The sequence below is a fragment of the Elaeis guineensis genome, chromosome 9 (assembly GCF_000442705.2).
Source record: "Elaeis guineensis isolate ETL-2024a chromosome 9, EG11, whole genome shotgun sequence".
Classification (NCBI taxonomy): domain Eukaryota; kingdom Viridiplantae; phylum Streptophyta; class Magnoliopsida; order Arecales; family Arecaceae; genus Elaeis; species Elaeis guineensis.
Genome location: NC_026001.2, coordinates 3,190,388 through 3,208,277, shown reverse-complemented (window position 1 = coordinate 3,208,277; position 17,890 = coordinate 3,190,388).

Below are 17,890 nucleotides of genomic sequence, written 5' to 3'. Positions count from 1 at the left end.
TTTCGTAATTCCTTTCTTCAAATCTCAATCTGAAAGAGACGAGGCTCTCTGTTAGCCGCACAAGTATCTGACCTATACAAGTATCCACTCGAAATCAGCCTGAAACAGCCTTCTAAGATCTGAATTTTGATTCTCCAAAATTCAGCCTGCTGAATCTGAATGAAGTTTGGATCGCGATCAACGTTTGATCTTTCTTCTTGATCCTTATCTTCTCTTCCTCTCTAGCCTTTCTCCTTGCTTTGTAGTGCTATAAGAGACCAACAACCAGCAGATGAAGGGCCGTCTAACCCCTTGGACGTGTGCAAAACTTAGGACGCACATCCCAAGTAGTATGGCATGGAAACGCCTAAGGAGAAGAGAAAAAGGGAGGAAGAGAATGCGTGGGAGGTTCTCTTGGGGTGAAGAGGGGCTGGCTTGGATGATCTTAGGACTTTAAGGGGGGTCTCCTTTTATAGGCACAAAGATTAAATCCTATTCAATCATATAATACAAGTCCTACTTGCATTAGGATTCCTATTAACTTAAGTTATCCAACTTACATTAGGAAGTCTGTTAAGCGCCAACTATTGGAACCCTTGCATCCATAATTAGACACCCTATTTTGCACCCAAGAGACACCCATATGAGAGATAAAGGCCCTTTAATCAATGGATACGTCCAAATTGAACAATTCAAAGTGGCGCCCCATAATAACTATCAAAAAGATTAATAAAGAACTTACACCTTTAATTTATGTGATCTATAACCTTAGACACCCAACAAATGGAGTCTCATAAATTTTATTCAAATAGATAATTAGTAGATAATTAAGTTAGAATTAACTTATCACATAAGTAATCCCAACGAAAAGAGAAATTGGGTCAACCATGTGCTAGCAAGGTTACCATGAACCCAATGGATTTTTCTAAATTCAATTGACACTTCATAAGCTCAATTTCTTATTTCAGGCTTAATCCCTTTGTTGTGTGATTCCATAGGTTCAATTCTATCTAGTAATAAGATATACAATAATCTCTATCATTATATCATTGAAACTCTTTTCAATGAGTCGGAATAATTTTACTCTAAGTCAGCAAGAATTGTCGATCCGAAATAATCCTAGTGAACTCTCACAATCCACTAATGATACCTAGCAATATATAGTGGCAACCCAGTAGAATTGAAATGAACCTCTAGATGTAGTTAACGTGTGATTCAGTCCCTCTATCGTGAGTTCCAACTAGATAGTAGGTCATAGATAAATCGTCAAACATCAACATCAGTCATATGATAGATTCGATTAGCTCAAGTCCAGATATGATGTTTATGAAAATTTTTTTCCATCAATCACTCTACTGTGGCCATAAATTCTTGGACTTAGCCTCTCAAATTTCATAGGACTAATCTTCTCTATCAAGGTCGATAGATCCTATCTTGATGTGCACCTCACTTCTACAGTAGACCAACCGTCGCCAACATCCACTACAAGGGCTCTTTGAGATCCATGTTTATGTATCAATCAAACTTCAGCAACCTCACTGTGAGTAACAGTACCATCTCAAGCCAAAGAATCAATTATACAACTATAGCATTGAGACAATCACTGATGATTGAATAGAAATTCAAGTAATCTCTCGTATGGTCACACTCAGTGCTAGTTATTTTCTAACAACCATCCGCACTCGTCGTCCTGTGTCTCTACACAGTAGATTAGAGATCCATCTATCCCGAAGAAAGTGATTTGTACGTCAGTTTATCCAGATCTATCATCGTCCTCATGATAATCCTATGATCGGAAGCTTTTAGGAATTAAATATATATCTCTAATTCTCAACACTTTGAGAATATATATCGAAACTAATTTCATGGATAATTCAAGGACACATTATACTTGAATGAAAAAAAAATATCCTTTTATTGATCGTATCAATATATTAAGTATAAAATTATATCCTAAATTAATTATAATATGTCAGCCATATTGACTGATCTAACTAGCATGGGCTAAACCAGATTGCTAAGCAACCTAATTCAAGACCCAATCTTTTAAATTGGCCAGATAAGTGAAGAATGGTGGGGTCCCCCCATTGCCTTTTTTAGACACCAATGAATTAGTCAGGTCGGCTAACGGAACCAATTAAATAACCGCATCTCATTAACTTGTCTTAGACACTAATAGGTCGATTGATCGGGATTGATTAGCTCAAGTGAATCAGACTCAAACCAACAAGCCAAATTAGGTTCTTAGGTTAATCGAGTCTACATATGGGACTCAATTCTAACTCAATTGATCTAACTCAATTGTATGATCAGTAACTTAATTGATCTAACTCAATTCAACACTTGATTCGATTTGATCAATTATTAATCGAATTAGATCCATATGACTTAAATCAAAAATCTTAGATGTAATCCTATTACATGATCTAATTTTTGATTTTTTCATGACCAAAACTCTCATGCACAAACACAAATTTTAGATTCTAAAATTATATTTTAAACCTAAATTTTTTGTATTAAAATAAGTTTTAAAATATGAAAATAATTTTTAGATTTTAACATACAAATATATATCATATATATGCATGTATAATTAGATTTAAACAAAATTTTATATCGAAGTATGATACCATATATCTCATATACTAGTCATGAATAAGATTAAAAATAAATTTATAATCTAAATATGTAATCATCTATCACATATATGAATTAAAATTCAGATCATAAAAAATTTCAGATTTCATGCATGCATCTACATTTCACATGAACATTAACTAGAACTCTTTCTAGATAAAAATTCATATCTATGCATGTAATAACATATAAACTATATGTTCTAAAACTAAATTCAAAATTAGATTTTAGATTTGAAGATCCATCCATACATCTTATGTATTAAGAAAAAAAATTAATTTTGAAACTTTTTCAAAAATATGTATATCAAAATTCAGCATATGAAAATCCGTGGCTCTGATACCATTGTTAGAATTTAGGATTTGAAGCATGCATATGTATTTCAAAATTTTAATTTTTTAAACATCACAACGGAGAGTAAGATTAAAATAATTTTAATCTGAATTTTGTATGTATAAAAATATAAAACCACGTGTATCTATTTCATATGCTGAAATTGATATATGCTGAAATTTAAATTGTGATCAAATCACATACTTTTTTTGTAATCTCTTTCTTAAAATTTGGATCTGAAAAAGACGAGACTCTCTGTTAGCCATACAAGTATCTGGCCTCTAAGAGTATCTGCTCGAAATCAGTCTGGAACATCACTCTAAGATCTGAATTTTGATTCTCCAAAATTCAGCCTGTTGAATCTGAATGACGTCTGGATCGTGATCAACGTTTAATCTTTTTCCTTGATCCTTATCTATTTTTTCTCTTTAGCCTTTCTCCTTATCTTGTAGTGCTACAAGAGACCAACAACCAGTAGATGAAGGGCTGCCCAACCCTTTGGGCGTGTGCAAAACTTGGGGCGCATCCCAAGTAATATGGCGTGGAGACGCCTAAGGAGAAGAGAAAAAGGGAGGAAGAGAGGGGGTGGGAGGTTCTCTTAGGGTGGAGAGGGGCTGGCTTGGATGATCTTAGGATCTTAGGAGAGGTCTCCTTTTATAGGCACAAAGATTGAATCATATTTAATCATATAATACAAGTCCTACTTGCATTAGGATTCCTATTAACTTAAGTTATCCAACTTACATTAGAAAGCCCATTAGGTGCCAACTATTGAAGCCTTTATACCTATAATTAAACATCCTATTTTGCACCCAAGAGACACTCCATATTAGAACTAAAGGCCCTCTAATCAATGGACACGTCCAAATTGAACAATTCAAAGTGGCACCCCATAATAATTATCAAGAAGATTCATAAAAAACTTACACCCTTAATTTATGTGATCCATAACCTTAGACACCCAACAATTGGAGTCTCATGAATCTTATTCATATAGGTAATTGCAGGTAATTAAGTTAGAATTAACTTATCAAATAAGTAATCCCAACAGAAAGAGAAATTAGATCCAACCATATGCTAGCAAGGTTATCATGAACCCAATGAGTTTCTCAGAATCCAATTGACACTTCATAAGCTCAATTTTTTATTCCAGACCTAATCCCTTTATTGTGTGACCCCATAGGTTCAATTCTATCTGGTAGTGAGATATACAATGATCTCTATCATTATATCATTGAAACTCTTTTCAATGGATCGAAATAATTTCACTCTAACTCAGCAAGGATTGTCGATCCGAAATAATTCTAGTGAGCTCTCACAACCCACTAGTGACACCTAGTAGTATATAGTGGTAACCCCGTAGAACTAAAATGAATCTCTAGATGTAGTTAACGTGTGATTCAGTCTCTCTATCGTGAGTCCTGACTAGATGGTAGGTCATGAATAAATCATCAAATCTCAACATCAGTCATATGATAGATTCGATTAGCTCAAGTCCAGATATGATGTCTATAAAATTTTTTTTCCATCAATCATTCTACTGTGGCCATAGATTCTTAGACTTAGCCTCTTAAATTCTATAGGACTACTCTTCTCTATCAAGATCGATAGATCCTATCTTGATGAGCACCCCACTCCTACAATGGACCAATTGTCGCCAACATCCACTACAAAAGCTTTTTGAGATCCATGTTTATATGTCAATCAAACTCCAGCAATCTCACTGTAAGTAGCAGTACCATCTCAAGTCAAAGGATCGATCACACAACTACAGTTTCGAGACAATCACTAACGATTGAACAGAAATCCAAGTGATCTCTCATATGGTCACACTCAGTACTAATCATTTTCTAGCAACCACCCGCACTCATCATCCTGTGTCTCTACACAGTAGATTAGAGACCCATCTATCTCGAAGAAAAAAATTTGTGCGTCAGTCTATCCGGATCTATCATCGCCTCATGAAGATCCTATGATCGAGAGCTTTTAGGAATTAAATACATATCTCTAATTCTCAATACTTTGAGAATATGTATTAAAACTAATTTCATAGACAATTCAAGGACACATTACACTTGAATAAAAAAAATTTATCCTTTTATTGATCATATTAATATATTAAGTATAAAATTATGTCCTAAATTGATTACAATGTGTCAGTCATATTGGCTTCTAGGACATACATCTTATAATCATTCCATCAACTTGATAGAAAATTAAAAAAAAATAAGATGCACATCATTTCATCAGCCTTCATGGATGATTAATTTCTCCAGATTCCTTATTAATCTACAAAATGAAAAGAAAAATCTATTCAGTTCAACAATATACTGTCACAACTCTAATTAAAATTTAATATCAAAGTAAAAAATCACATATACTAATAATATTACATCACAAGGATGCAGTCTTCATGAAAGATTAACGATAATAGATTTCTTTTCAATCTGTATAAAGAGAAGAAAAAAAATTAGATCAAATTTTTTAAAACTTAAATTTAAATTTCACTTATTCAAAATCAAAACTAACCTTTATTTTCTTCTTTAAGCCAAGAGTACATCTAAGTCAATCTTCTCCACAAATCAATACTTCTACTATTGATGGTGCTACTATAGAGGGTGGGTTGAGGAGCGGCGGGAGAGAGAGTGGGACGCCGGTAGGGTGGGACGGTGGTGGTGCGGCTAGGATGAGCGACGATGCGGCTGGGACGGGCGATGGTGCAGTGGAGGGTGGGTTGAGGAGCTGCGGGCTGAGGTCCTATCATCCTGAGAATGAGGAGGGAGACAGGAGGAACAGAAGAGGGAGGCTGTTGCTGTGGATTGAAATGAGATAGGGGGAAACAATATTGAAGATTTTAGGGTAGCAACCAAGCCATCGAGCCAAGCCGAGTCCAACCTTCCGAACCTCAATCTTACCGACTTGGGTTCGACTCGTTAAACCCAAACGAGCCTATATTTTAGCTCGAGCTTGGATTTGGGTTCGGTTTAATCAGGCTCGTCAATCTTCCTCTGTCGCTTCATCTTTTGCCACTACCATCTCCTGTCATCACCAAAGTCGAGCCACTGTCTAAATTCGAAGCTCGATTCTCTCTTCTGATAATCTCATTTTAGAAAAGTATAAAAGTGAGCTCATCCATCTTGATGGTGCTCTTCCCTATAAGAAGAGCAGTCACCAAAGATTCAAAAAAAGAAAGAAGTGATGAAAGCAAGACCAACATCCTAGTCTTCTCCTCAACCTTCTCATCAATGCTGAGGAGATCAATGAGAATCGTCTGAAAGTTGCTGAGATGCTCCTGCATGCTCTGCCCCTTGCTTATCCAAAGCTGGTAGAACTACTTCCAAAGGAAGAGAACGTTGGTGAGTGACTTTGCCATGTACATCTCCTCGAGCTTCGTCCATATCGTTGTCGAAAAAATTTCACTAGGCACATATAAGGGTGAGCAAAAATCGAATCTGAACCAATCAAACCGATGAAACCGAACCAAACCGCAAGTTTAGTTTGGTTTAAAATTTTATTCGATTTGGTTTGATTGGTGTTTGACATATAAAAAATAGGTTTAGATTGGTTCAGATTTATCAGTAAATAAAACCATTCTCAAACTGAACCGGACCGGCTTTAGTAAAATGACGTCATTTTGATTAGAATGTTGTTTATGTTGGAGTATTAATCTATTAGAAAATAATTTTGAATTTATGGTATTATTTATCAATTTGATTTTGTATTGATTAGCCTTAAATCCTAAGTGACTTACTTAGTTGTTTATTTTTGTTATAATATATTGGAGATCTTTATCTTAATTCTTAATGATGGTATTTATTTAAAAATTTTATTTTATTGAATGATAATATTTTATATCAATTTAAATTATTTTACTTGATAAATTCTCTTGATGGTACTCTTATGTGAAAAGAAAATAAGTCTTTATAAATCACAAAACAAAAAAAAATAAATCGGTAAACGAAACCAAACCAGACTATTTAAACCATGTTGGTTTGGTTTGGTTTTAATCTTTTATTGGTCCAGTTTGATTTCTAGAAATGCCAAATCATTTAGGACTGGTTCAGCTTATGTTTGAGCATGAAACTGGTCCAAATCGGACCATGCTCACCTTTGAGCACATGGATTACCATATTATTTGCTAAGTATAAGCGGATCGTGCTCACTGCCTATATTTGGAGCTGCTTCCAATCTTTCTCCATGGTATTGTCAGCTTCTCCTCACATAAAATAGCATCAATCAACCCATGTTGGTTGAGCACATTCTTCATCCTCGCTTGTCATAGGAAGAAATTGCTATTTCCATCATACCAGTTGATCTCTACTTTGATTGAGTTTGTCTTCTCTATCTTCTCCAATCTCAATCAACACTGTCACAACTCAGATAACCTCGTGCTCTAATATCACTTATTGGGAAGGATCCTTCAAGAGTGCAGAATACGGATCCTCATCCAAAATCATAATGCCGATGATGATATCGATACCACAAGAGAAAAGAAGAATAAAGATGCACAAAAGACCATCAAATAATGTTGATCGATTTAAGACTTACCTCCATGGGACATGCAACTTCACTATGAGAGAGAAAAAAATCCACAAATACAAGAGGAGATCATAATACCCTCTCAACTCTCATACATCAATCTTTCAACAAGAAGTACAAGATCTTCACAAAGCTCTCAACTCTCAAAGAGACTCTCTGGCTGCCACTCTCCACAATATTCAGACCGTCTGTCTCTTTTTAAAGACCTAAAATCATGTTTGAGTTGCGTAATCACGTATAAGACCTTGTTAGGACTCTAGAACCAAACTGAACTATTTGACCACACCCACATGCATCTACAACTGCTCGATTGCACACATCCGTACCTAGATCGTATGAAACACGATGCGTGGACTATGCCTTGTGCAGTGGACCGCATCTCATGCGGTCGTGCTGTGTGTCTATGTGTTGTGGGCCACACATATGTGGATCTGCACGTGTGGGCTTGAATACTGTGGGCTTTTTTTTATCTTGAATCTCACTATTTTGGGCTAATTTTGAGATACCAAAATTTAATAAAAAATATTTTTTTTTTTTTTTTAATTCAACGAATAACTATTGGTTTGATTCACAAACAGGTATTTTTCAGTGTTGAATTGCTGTTGAAAGATCTAATCGTTTGAGGGGTTGCGAGGAAAAGACTTTTGTCCCATCACGTCTTTCTTTGGCTTTTGAGACTCGGGCAACGTCTGAGAGGGAGGAATAACGAGATTCCCGAAAATTCCCTTTCACCACCCACCATTAAACAACCATTACTTTTCTCTGGTGCCCTCCCCGTTCCCACGTCTCGGGTTTGTATGGTGCGCTCACTTTTTATCGTCGCCCATGCATTGGTCAACAGTCGATTCAGTTCGGCCCTCACTTTTTAGGTCTCTTTAGTAAAACAGTTGGTTGTTAAAGTGTCCTTACCAATCGTAGTTTGCTTTTTTTTTTTTTTTTTTTTTGATGTAACTACTCGTAGTTCGTAGCTGTACAGAATGTATCAAAGTGAAATTTGAAATAAGATAAATATATTATAAAACGAGTTGCACAGCTGATAGGATTTGTTTTGGTGCCTTTTGTAATAATATTTTTTTACTTATAAAAAGGAACGGATAAAAATTTTAAATATTAATTAATTTAGCCTGTTCTCAATTTTAAAATATTTTTAATCGCTGAAACAAAAAAAAAAAATTGTAATCAAATATTCCAGCTGGTCCTAATCCCAACACAATGCAATCTTCTCATCCTTCCCTTCTCCAGCTAAATAACTCTTTTTTTTTTTTTTTTTGTTAGAAAACTTACTTACAACCAGCCCAAAGCATTTTTGTATTAATTTCTCATCCATCTTCTAATTGCTGAACTCTGTAATAGATTTTGAAAAAAAAAAAATCGATAACATTTGACAATACATTCATTTTTTAACTTTCAAAAATAAAAAAAATATTTCAATTTTAAAAAAAATAAAAAAAATATGTTTGCTATAGTTAATTATTTTAAAAATATAACCATAAGGTGATGTTGGTGCTAGTGATAGAGGTAATAATGTCAGTAGGAGTGAAGCTTGATGGAGAGCAATGTTATGGCAAAAGTGAAGGTGGTAGTGACTGAAAGTGGCGGCAGTGATGGAGGCAGGATGATAGCAATGGCATGGTGGAGGTAACAATAATAGTGATAGTATAGTACAAATGGTAATAATGGTAGTATAGTGAATGTATACAGCAGGGATTGCAATGGTGTCAAAAGTAACAATAGATATGATAATGTTGATGGTGGTAGCAATATTAACTGTGGAAGTAAAAAATATATCACTACCTTCATCCGTTTGTAGTCATACTCGAGTGGTATGATCATCCACTTGTATCAAAATAAAAAATAAAAAATAGATTATTTTAGGCAACAATATCATTTAAAATTTAAAAAACAGGAATTCTATTTTTTTTTCCTTAAATTTTTAATAACAGAAATCTATTTAGTCACCACTGTTATTTTTGGTAAAAAATTTTAAAAAAAATAAAAGGTAAGTAAAATCTAGAAACTAGACGGGTCATATAAAAAGAACATAATAATCAAAGTGCTAGAGACCTAAAAAATATCAAAGCGATGGGAGTGGGTGCGGTCGATGGTGCCGGAGAGGTGCTTTTGTTGCTGTCAATGAGATGGGAGACCAGGTCAGTGAGTTTTGTGGGTGGGGTGGCACTGAGGGCCCCCTGGAATCCCGGATCAATGCCTAGTCCTGCTGGAGCAGTGCCAGGCAACCAATTGGGTCAGCTATATATGATGCCACCGCTAATGTCACCTCATTGCCATCCTTCATTGCTGACCCTTCTCCTGGATACATAGATTTTGGCCTAGATTTCGTTGTAGGAGGTTTTGGACGACGAGGGTGTACCCGCACTTGAGGTTGATGGTGGCGCCGTAGGAGGTGGCATAGAGAGAGGATGAGTGTGATGCCAGGAGGTGTTGAACTCGTGGAGAAAATAGAAAAACGATAATGATGTTGATTGAACCGATTTTGGCAAGATAGAAACTCAATTACAGAACATGCATGTAATGTAGGGTGTTGGAGTCTAAATGGTGGCAACAATGAAAACATGAGCCAATTAGCTTCCAATGGAGGCAGACGGTTGTTGGAGGAGGATGCTATGGGTCTCTTACTCTTCCAAAACCAAATCACTACCTTGGCCAGTCACTCTAAGGCTACATCTCTCACAAACTCACAAATTTTAAGAATTTAACATAAATGAGGAGGGAGAGAATAGAAAGAAAAATAAGAAAGGAATAATTTCAAAAATAAAATTTCACTACTCAATGAACTAAATGATAGTTACAATAAGAGCCTAAGTGGGATATTCATGCAGCAGTTATACAAGGGACTGCTTTTCTTTTTCTTTCCAATGTGACATTTCTATGATCTTATTATAACTCGAATAACTCTACTTACTAATTTTTTTAATAACATTAAAATTTTTTTTAAAAAAAAGTAACATCATCTAAAGTTTATTCACATAATTTTTTTTAAATAACTAGTTAGCACCTAATATGGGGCGGTGCCTAATATAGAACTCAAATCTATGCATCCACAAGATTAATCCGAGACTCTCCAGTGTCAAAGTTTCTTCACAGTGGTCCATATTGAGCATTGGTGCATCTTCGCCTCGGTCGTTCCATCCACTCAGTTTTCATCTTTGTGTTTTTCATCTTTAAAAATATATGAGTCACATTTTGTCTTGATCTTTGTGTTTTTATATTTAAAAGTAAAAATAATAGAAGCGACGCTAAATGGACTCTATAAGTAGATAAGAAATTCCAACGTAATTAAGATTTGTGGCATTGGGGAAACCAAGATGAACAGGTAAGATGGAGCCCCCTTAATAGGTGAAAAACGCAAACAGATGATGTGATGTGGCCTGGGGTGAATGTTTGGTTGAAAAACTAACTATTTTTTATATAAAAGATTTTTTTTTTTTTTTTGAGGATAAGTCATTTTGGATAATGAGAAAAAAGGGAGGTACCAGTACCTCATTTATTTACGTATAGATTCAGTTTTTGACGGATACCTTCGAATGGAGATGAGGTAGCAATCGGCTCTTCCTTTCTTTTGGGCAGTTGAATCAAAACTTAAAAACCGCTGATAAGAATTACAGATCATCAAGCTGGTATAATCTAGGACTGGTATTCATATTCATGGATCGTAAATGAATTGTGTCGACCTGAAGGTATGATACAGATTAATTCAATCCAAACACGATCCGTTTAATTAAACGGGTTAATCTATGGAACACGAACACGATACGAATATATACAGATTGATACGACACGATCTGTCTGACATGATTAATAATCATGTTGATGGGTCAAACAGGTATACGACCCATCTAATAACCGATTTAACTATTTGACTGATTTACAAAATTTAACTAAAATAATAAAAATTTAGTCAAAAAATTAAAATAATATAAAAATAATTTAGTTACCTGCTATGCTAATTCACAGCTCTGAATTTCATTGTTGTTTGTTTTATGTTAGGATTATAATTTTTTGATTTTTTTAATTAATTTATCCTCAAATAATTTTAAAATAAACGTGTTAAATATGTTTAAACATGTCGTATAATCTATTAATTTATTTTAATCTATTTACTTAAAGGAGTCAAAACGGATTATATGGGTCAACCCGCTTAAGACATAAATTTATCGTATTATAAATGAATCGATCCATTCATGATCCAAATTATTTATTTCAAATTCGAACCTATCTAAATATGTGTTGTGTTTGTCCGTGTCAATAGGTTATATCAAAAATTAACGGCCCTAATATAATCCTCCTCTCCTTTCCACTGTTAAAGCTGCACTATATTGAGTGTTGGTTATGAGCAAGAAAAGGCACATATAAGATACCTACACATCAATATTATAATTTTTTTTTTTTTTGATAGAGTAAAGCATTGATACAAATCTACTATGAACACATATGAATACAATCAAAAAAAAATTAAAAAATAAAATATCACGAAACGATCCAAGAGCCGCCGTTGTATCTATCCACGGTATATCTCTAATATGTTTCATTACAAAAGTTGTCTCCTGAAAGACATATATGATGCCAAGACAATGCTCCCCACCAGTAATTTTAAAATATCCTGTAGTAGGGAATGAATGGCATCCCCTCCAATGTTTTAATGTAAGATTTTTCATACATGCCACCTCTTTGTATTAGAAGAATTCCGTCCTAAATGTGAAGTCTCTCAGTTGAGTTATTCTGGACTCGCACATGCACTCCACCGGCCCTCCCTACTTTCCGCTCCCATGCACCTATGAGAGTCAAGGACTCAAGTTGCTGTCACCAACCAATGCATCCATTTAAACTCATTTTTACACCACTTTGCCATTTTAGTCCCATATATTGTACCCTCTTGCACGGTTTCATGAGCATTCAGTGCTTACTGCACGGTTGCACCTCTATGAGCACTTACATTTTGGATTTCAAATATCGCCAATCTCTTTAATATTAATATTTTTTTATTTTTTATCCGGATTATATATGCGTAGCACTAGCTAGTAGGTAAGTTTTTTCCTTTTCGGAAAAAAGGAAGGTGAGGAGTGCCATTAGTAACGTACCTAGCCTAAACCAAGATTTGAATTGAAAACTTCCTCCGAGCAAGGGAGGGTGCATATATTTGGAGTTCAGTTGCTACTGCTATAAAAACTTAATTTATATTTATATGTTTCTAATTTTCAATCATGCATAACTTAAAATATTCAAAACTTTTCTGAAAGATGTCAGTGAGCTTGTGTTGTCAACTGCATCAGCAGAACGTCTTTTTTTTCCTTCCAGCAATGCATTACAACACCTCTTTACATCTTTCTGTCGATATTTTTCTTCTTTTTTTTTTCTTTCTTACTATTTTCAAAATCGATTGCTTTTACCTCACTTTAAAATCAAAATTTTGAAATCAAATCAGGTGCAAACTTAGATTGTCCATTAAATAATTTTATTATAATTTATAAGAGTCTTGATACTTATTGAAAGATGCAATCCAAGTTTCGTCATTAGTATTTTGGTACTGACTGTGATCAAGCCGTTGCTAATAGCTGAATATTGTAATTAAAAATATATATATATATTATTTTGAGAAATCAGAAAAGCTCATCAAATGGTTGGGAGCACTTGTACACAATGAAAATGAAGAAGAATCATCGATAATTATAAAAAAATTTTGATTCTTTACTGCCAATCATATGACTCTTCCATTTTTTTTTTTTGTTTCTATTTATATCTCTTTTCTCTTCATTTTTATAAATATTTTTTTCTTAACAAAATTTTGGAAACAGCACCTGCTCATCTGCAATTCTTCATTCTTTTAAAAAAAGAAAGAAAGAAAGAAAAGCTCATCAAATGGCAAAACTAACGTAAACGTCAGATGCGGTGATCCCCTCCGTCAGTGTTTTGTTTCTTTCTAGAAAATGTAGAGTTTTGAGAAAGTTTCATGTCGGTTGTGAGTAAAAGAGCCCCTTAATACAGCGGACATTTGCAGTCAGATGTCAGAACAACCAACGACGAACAACGAGGAGCTTTTACAACCATGGATAGCAGCAAATCTAGGAAAGTACAAGTTGCATGCACATGCAGGATTCTCAGTCACAGAGCTCCTAAGATCGCAACCAGGATTTGTCCCATCGTGCCCCAAAATAAGAGAGGAATTTGGTGTTTTCTGGGTTTCCCAAAGATGCATTTACCGTATGGTACCAAAGAATATTTTAGTTTCCCAAAAATCTCATGAAAGGAAGGTATTACGTCTTCTTTGGGGAATACAACTGTATCTCTGTATTTCTCACCTTTTCAAACCAACACATTTTTTTACACCTTAAAATACGTGCATCAAAAGCATCCATCAAAATCCTTGTTAGGGACCATTCATTGTCAGTTGAATGTATTTAACAATACATTTATTTTTCCAATTCTTCTTAATAAATTGGAATGTGTTATGCCTGACTCTTTCATGATATATAGGTTATAGATATATTTATTATACCTAAGCTTATTCTTTTTGTTTTGTTTTTTCAAAAAAAAAATTATAAAAACATCTTCTTAGCCTAAAACCTCTCTCAAAAGCACCACCTTGACTTCAATAAGTTCCAAATGAAGGATCCTTTAAATTTTCAAATTGATTCCCTGAATTTCCGACCAATGGATGGCATTAGCATATCATTACATATGATCAAAATATCCTCATCCTCTTCAAAGTAGGAATGAAGAAAATTCGAGTGCTTTAAGATCTATGCAGTGGATGATCCTTAACAATAGGTCATATACTAAAGGTGCTCTAAGAACTATGCATATATATGAATGGAATTTGAAATACTTTAAGATCTATACAGTCGATGATCCTTAACTATGGATCATATACTAAAGGTGTTTTGAGAACTATGCAAGCAGATGAACGAAAAAATTTAGTAAACTTTGAGATTTGCACGGTGAATGATCCTTAATTATGAATCATATACTAAAGATGCTTTGAAATCTATATAGGCAAATAAACGAAAAGCTTTGAAATGATTTGAGATCTGTAAGATAGATGATCCTTCATAATAAACCATATACTAAGGATGTTTTGAGATATGTGCAGATAGATGAATAAAGATGTTTGGAGTGTTTTGAAATTTGTGTGATGGATAATCCTTAACTATGGGCCATATAATAATGGTGGTTTTAGATTTATGCAGGCAGATGAATGAAGGTGTTCGTAGTGTTTTGAGATCTGCATAATGGATGGATAAAGCATTCGAAATGCTTTGAGATTTATAAGATGGGTGATCCTTTACTATAAGCCATATATTAAAGGTGCCTTAAGATTTATACAAGCTCATGAATGAAGGGTTTGGAGTGATGTGAGATATATTGGTGGATGATCCATAACTACAAGTCATATACTAAGGATACTTTGAGATACATGCAGGTGGATGAACGAAGGAGCAATGGGTGATCATTAACTACGAGTCATATACTAAGGATGCTTTGAGATCAGCACAGATAGATAAATAAAAGTATTTGGAGTGCTTTGAGATATGTGTGGTGGGTAATCCTTAACTATAGATCATATACTAAGAGTTCTTTGAAATCCTATTAATTTAGCCCGAAAACAACTAATATGAAAGGTATTTTGGTCATAATATAATTTAATGCTACCATGTGATGATTGAGTGGCGTCATTTTGTTAACGAAGATAAATGGTAGAACTAGTTGGAATAATTTAAAAACTGAATGGATTCATTTGAAATTTTTTTTAAGTTGAAAGGATGTTTGTGGGCCATGCTCTAAATTGATGAGATGTCTCTATAATTTTTTCTTAATTTTTTAACTACCCCACCACCTTCTCCCTCAAAAAAAAGACTTTTATTTGGGCCAACACCCCCATGCAATACAAGAAGACCAGCCTATATTGTTCCATGTGATGAGAGAGGAAGGTGTGGCATCTTCACTTAGAAGAAAGCAAGATTTAACTCCAATGCATACATGCATGCACATGTGTGAGATAGAGAGACTGTCTTATTCCACATGATCAGAGAAAGGAAGGTGTGGATCTTATAAAAAAAAAGATTTAAATTTGTGTAGAAGATAGTGAGATATGAGGACCCATGAAAACATATATTTGTCACTCATCAGCTATACATTGGCTAGTTTTTTTTTAGTTAAAAAATAGTATAAGATCAAAAAATCTAAAAAATATCTTTTGGCTAGCTTTTTTTGAATGAAATCCTAAGTCATAACAAATAGTATCAAAATAAATCCATCATACGACCCATATAAACTAAAAGACATGGTAATATGAGTCTACTTGGATTAACTACCGGCTAACTATGGCATTATAATTGGATTTATGATACTTATGATGGAATTTGAATGGAATTAGATTTTTAACTTGATGAGGATATCGAGACCTAAATAAGAGAAGTATATGAAGACATGCATAGATATATATTTAGTCTCATATATGAGCAATACACTGGATAGATCTGAATAACATCTTTCGGCTAACTTTTTTTGGATAAATTATGGGCTATGATAAAAGAGAGGTCGGAGGGAGAGGGGGAAGTTGTCTGAAGAAGGCTTCACCCTTTTTGAGATTGGAAAAGAAGTGATGAGAAGGTCATGAAGGATTTATATTTTAATGTTGGCATTTCAAAAAGATAGGATAGGCATTTGAGTGGTGAGTAATTCCCCCACTCTTTGTGCTCCCCATATGACATAACCATTAATTTCAATACCCTCAATCTTTTCTAAAAGCCACACGCGACAAATTCCATACTTACAGTTGGGTTTTTTAAAAAAAAAGGAGGTGTACCAGAGCGGAGAGAAGCTTATCTTTTAGGATTCTAACTAAAGCACCAACTTTAAAGTATAAAGACTCAGATGCTTATCTTTATTTTGTATTAATCTTTTCACCTCCCACTGTTTTCCAAAGATCATAAGAATGTTGGGTTATGAAATCTAAAGCAGGAAAAGCGATTCTTTTTCAAATCGCATCACCATGCATAAAAAGTAGTGCCCTTTTGATATTTCTTAGGGAAGATTGTGCTTTTGCCTTCTAAAGTGGCTCCTCCTTTGCACAACCCCTAAGTTATGAATCACACCTTAATCCATCTTTACACATCTTATAGTTCTTTAATTTCAATATTAATGTTGCACACCTCATGTCATCATTCAATTGGTCTCCACCATGTAGGTTGCGAGACTCATGTCATGATTGTCATATCAAGCGACTGTGGTACTGGCGACCACTCTTATTCTCCAATCAAACAAGGCTAGGTTGTGTCTGCTAGTATGTGAACCATGTTTTAAATATAACGGTTCCAATTTATAACATTGCTTAAACAATGTAGCTCCTGCTGGGAACATAATAAATATATGCCCTTCTTCATTATAATGCTCCTATGAGTTATAGCAATACCATAATGAGGATCACTCTGATGGATCCTACACTCTAAATGGCCTAAGGCTATCAAGTAGTCCCGAGTATCCAAAAACCCCAATTAGCAGGAAATGAATGCTTGTGTTGACAAGAAGATCGCCATCATATATAGTTCAACATGAAAATTATTTTGCTAGATTTGACAAATAGGCCTCAAGCTTCCATATGTGACCACCCCGACCCCCCCCCCCCCCCCCACCCTCCCTTTTCTTTTTCTTTTTCTTTTTTTTTTTTTTTTTTGTAGAGTGGTTAATCCCCACCTTTCTATACTTATTCCCACCTCACCTTGAGAGTGAATCTAGCTGGAGTCGCATCTCAGCTTCTTGCTAGGTAAGAGATAGTGTAAACTCAAGTTCAGTGGTGAGATTGCATTTTTCAACAGAAAACACAAGTCATCATAGTCATCAGAATATATTACACCATGTCAACAAGACCTTAGGATCTGATCCTCACAATGTCAGAGATTTGTGAACAGCCGGTGGAAAATAAGTAATTAATTTTTGCAATATGCTTCTAAAACTTAATATGATTTTGATATTGATATAGTACCTACCAAGAGTAACAATTAGTCAAAGTTCCCCGTAAGATTGAGAATTATATAATTTTAAAATAATAGTATGTGCTACATGCCTTGGCTAACTCAAATCCAGGAGACATGCTGTTTTATTCAAGATACAAATTATGTTTTCATTTGATGTGTCTATCTATCTATCTTCGTTTCTTTTTTATTGTTTGTTGGTTTGTTTAATTCTTTGTTCCGAACAAAGAGTTTCCTTGAAGATTAATAATGGTTGCATTTTATGAGACTCGTGCATTTGTTGCTTCTTAAAATGTAAAGAATATGATATTACGATTCTGTTCGTCGGTTCTTCTATTACCTTATGTTGCCATATAGGGCCTTTTCAACCTTTTTTCTATATTTTATTTACATTCTTCTATCTCTTCCCTAAG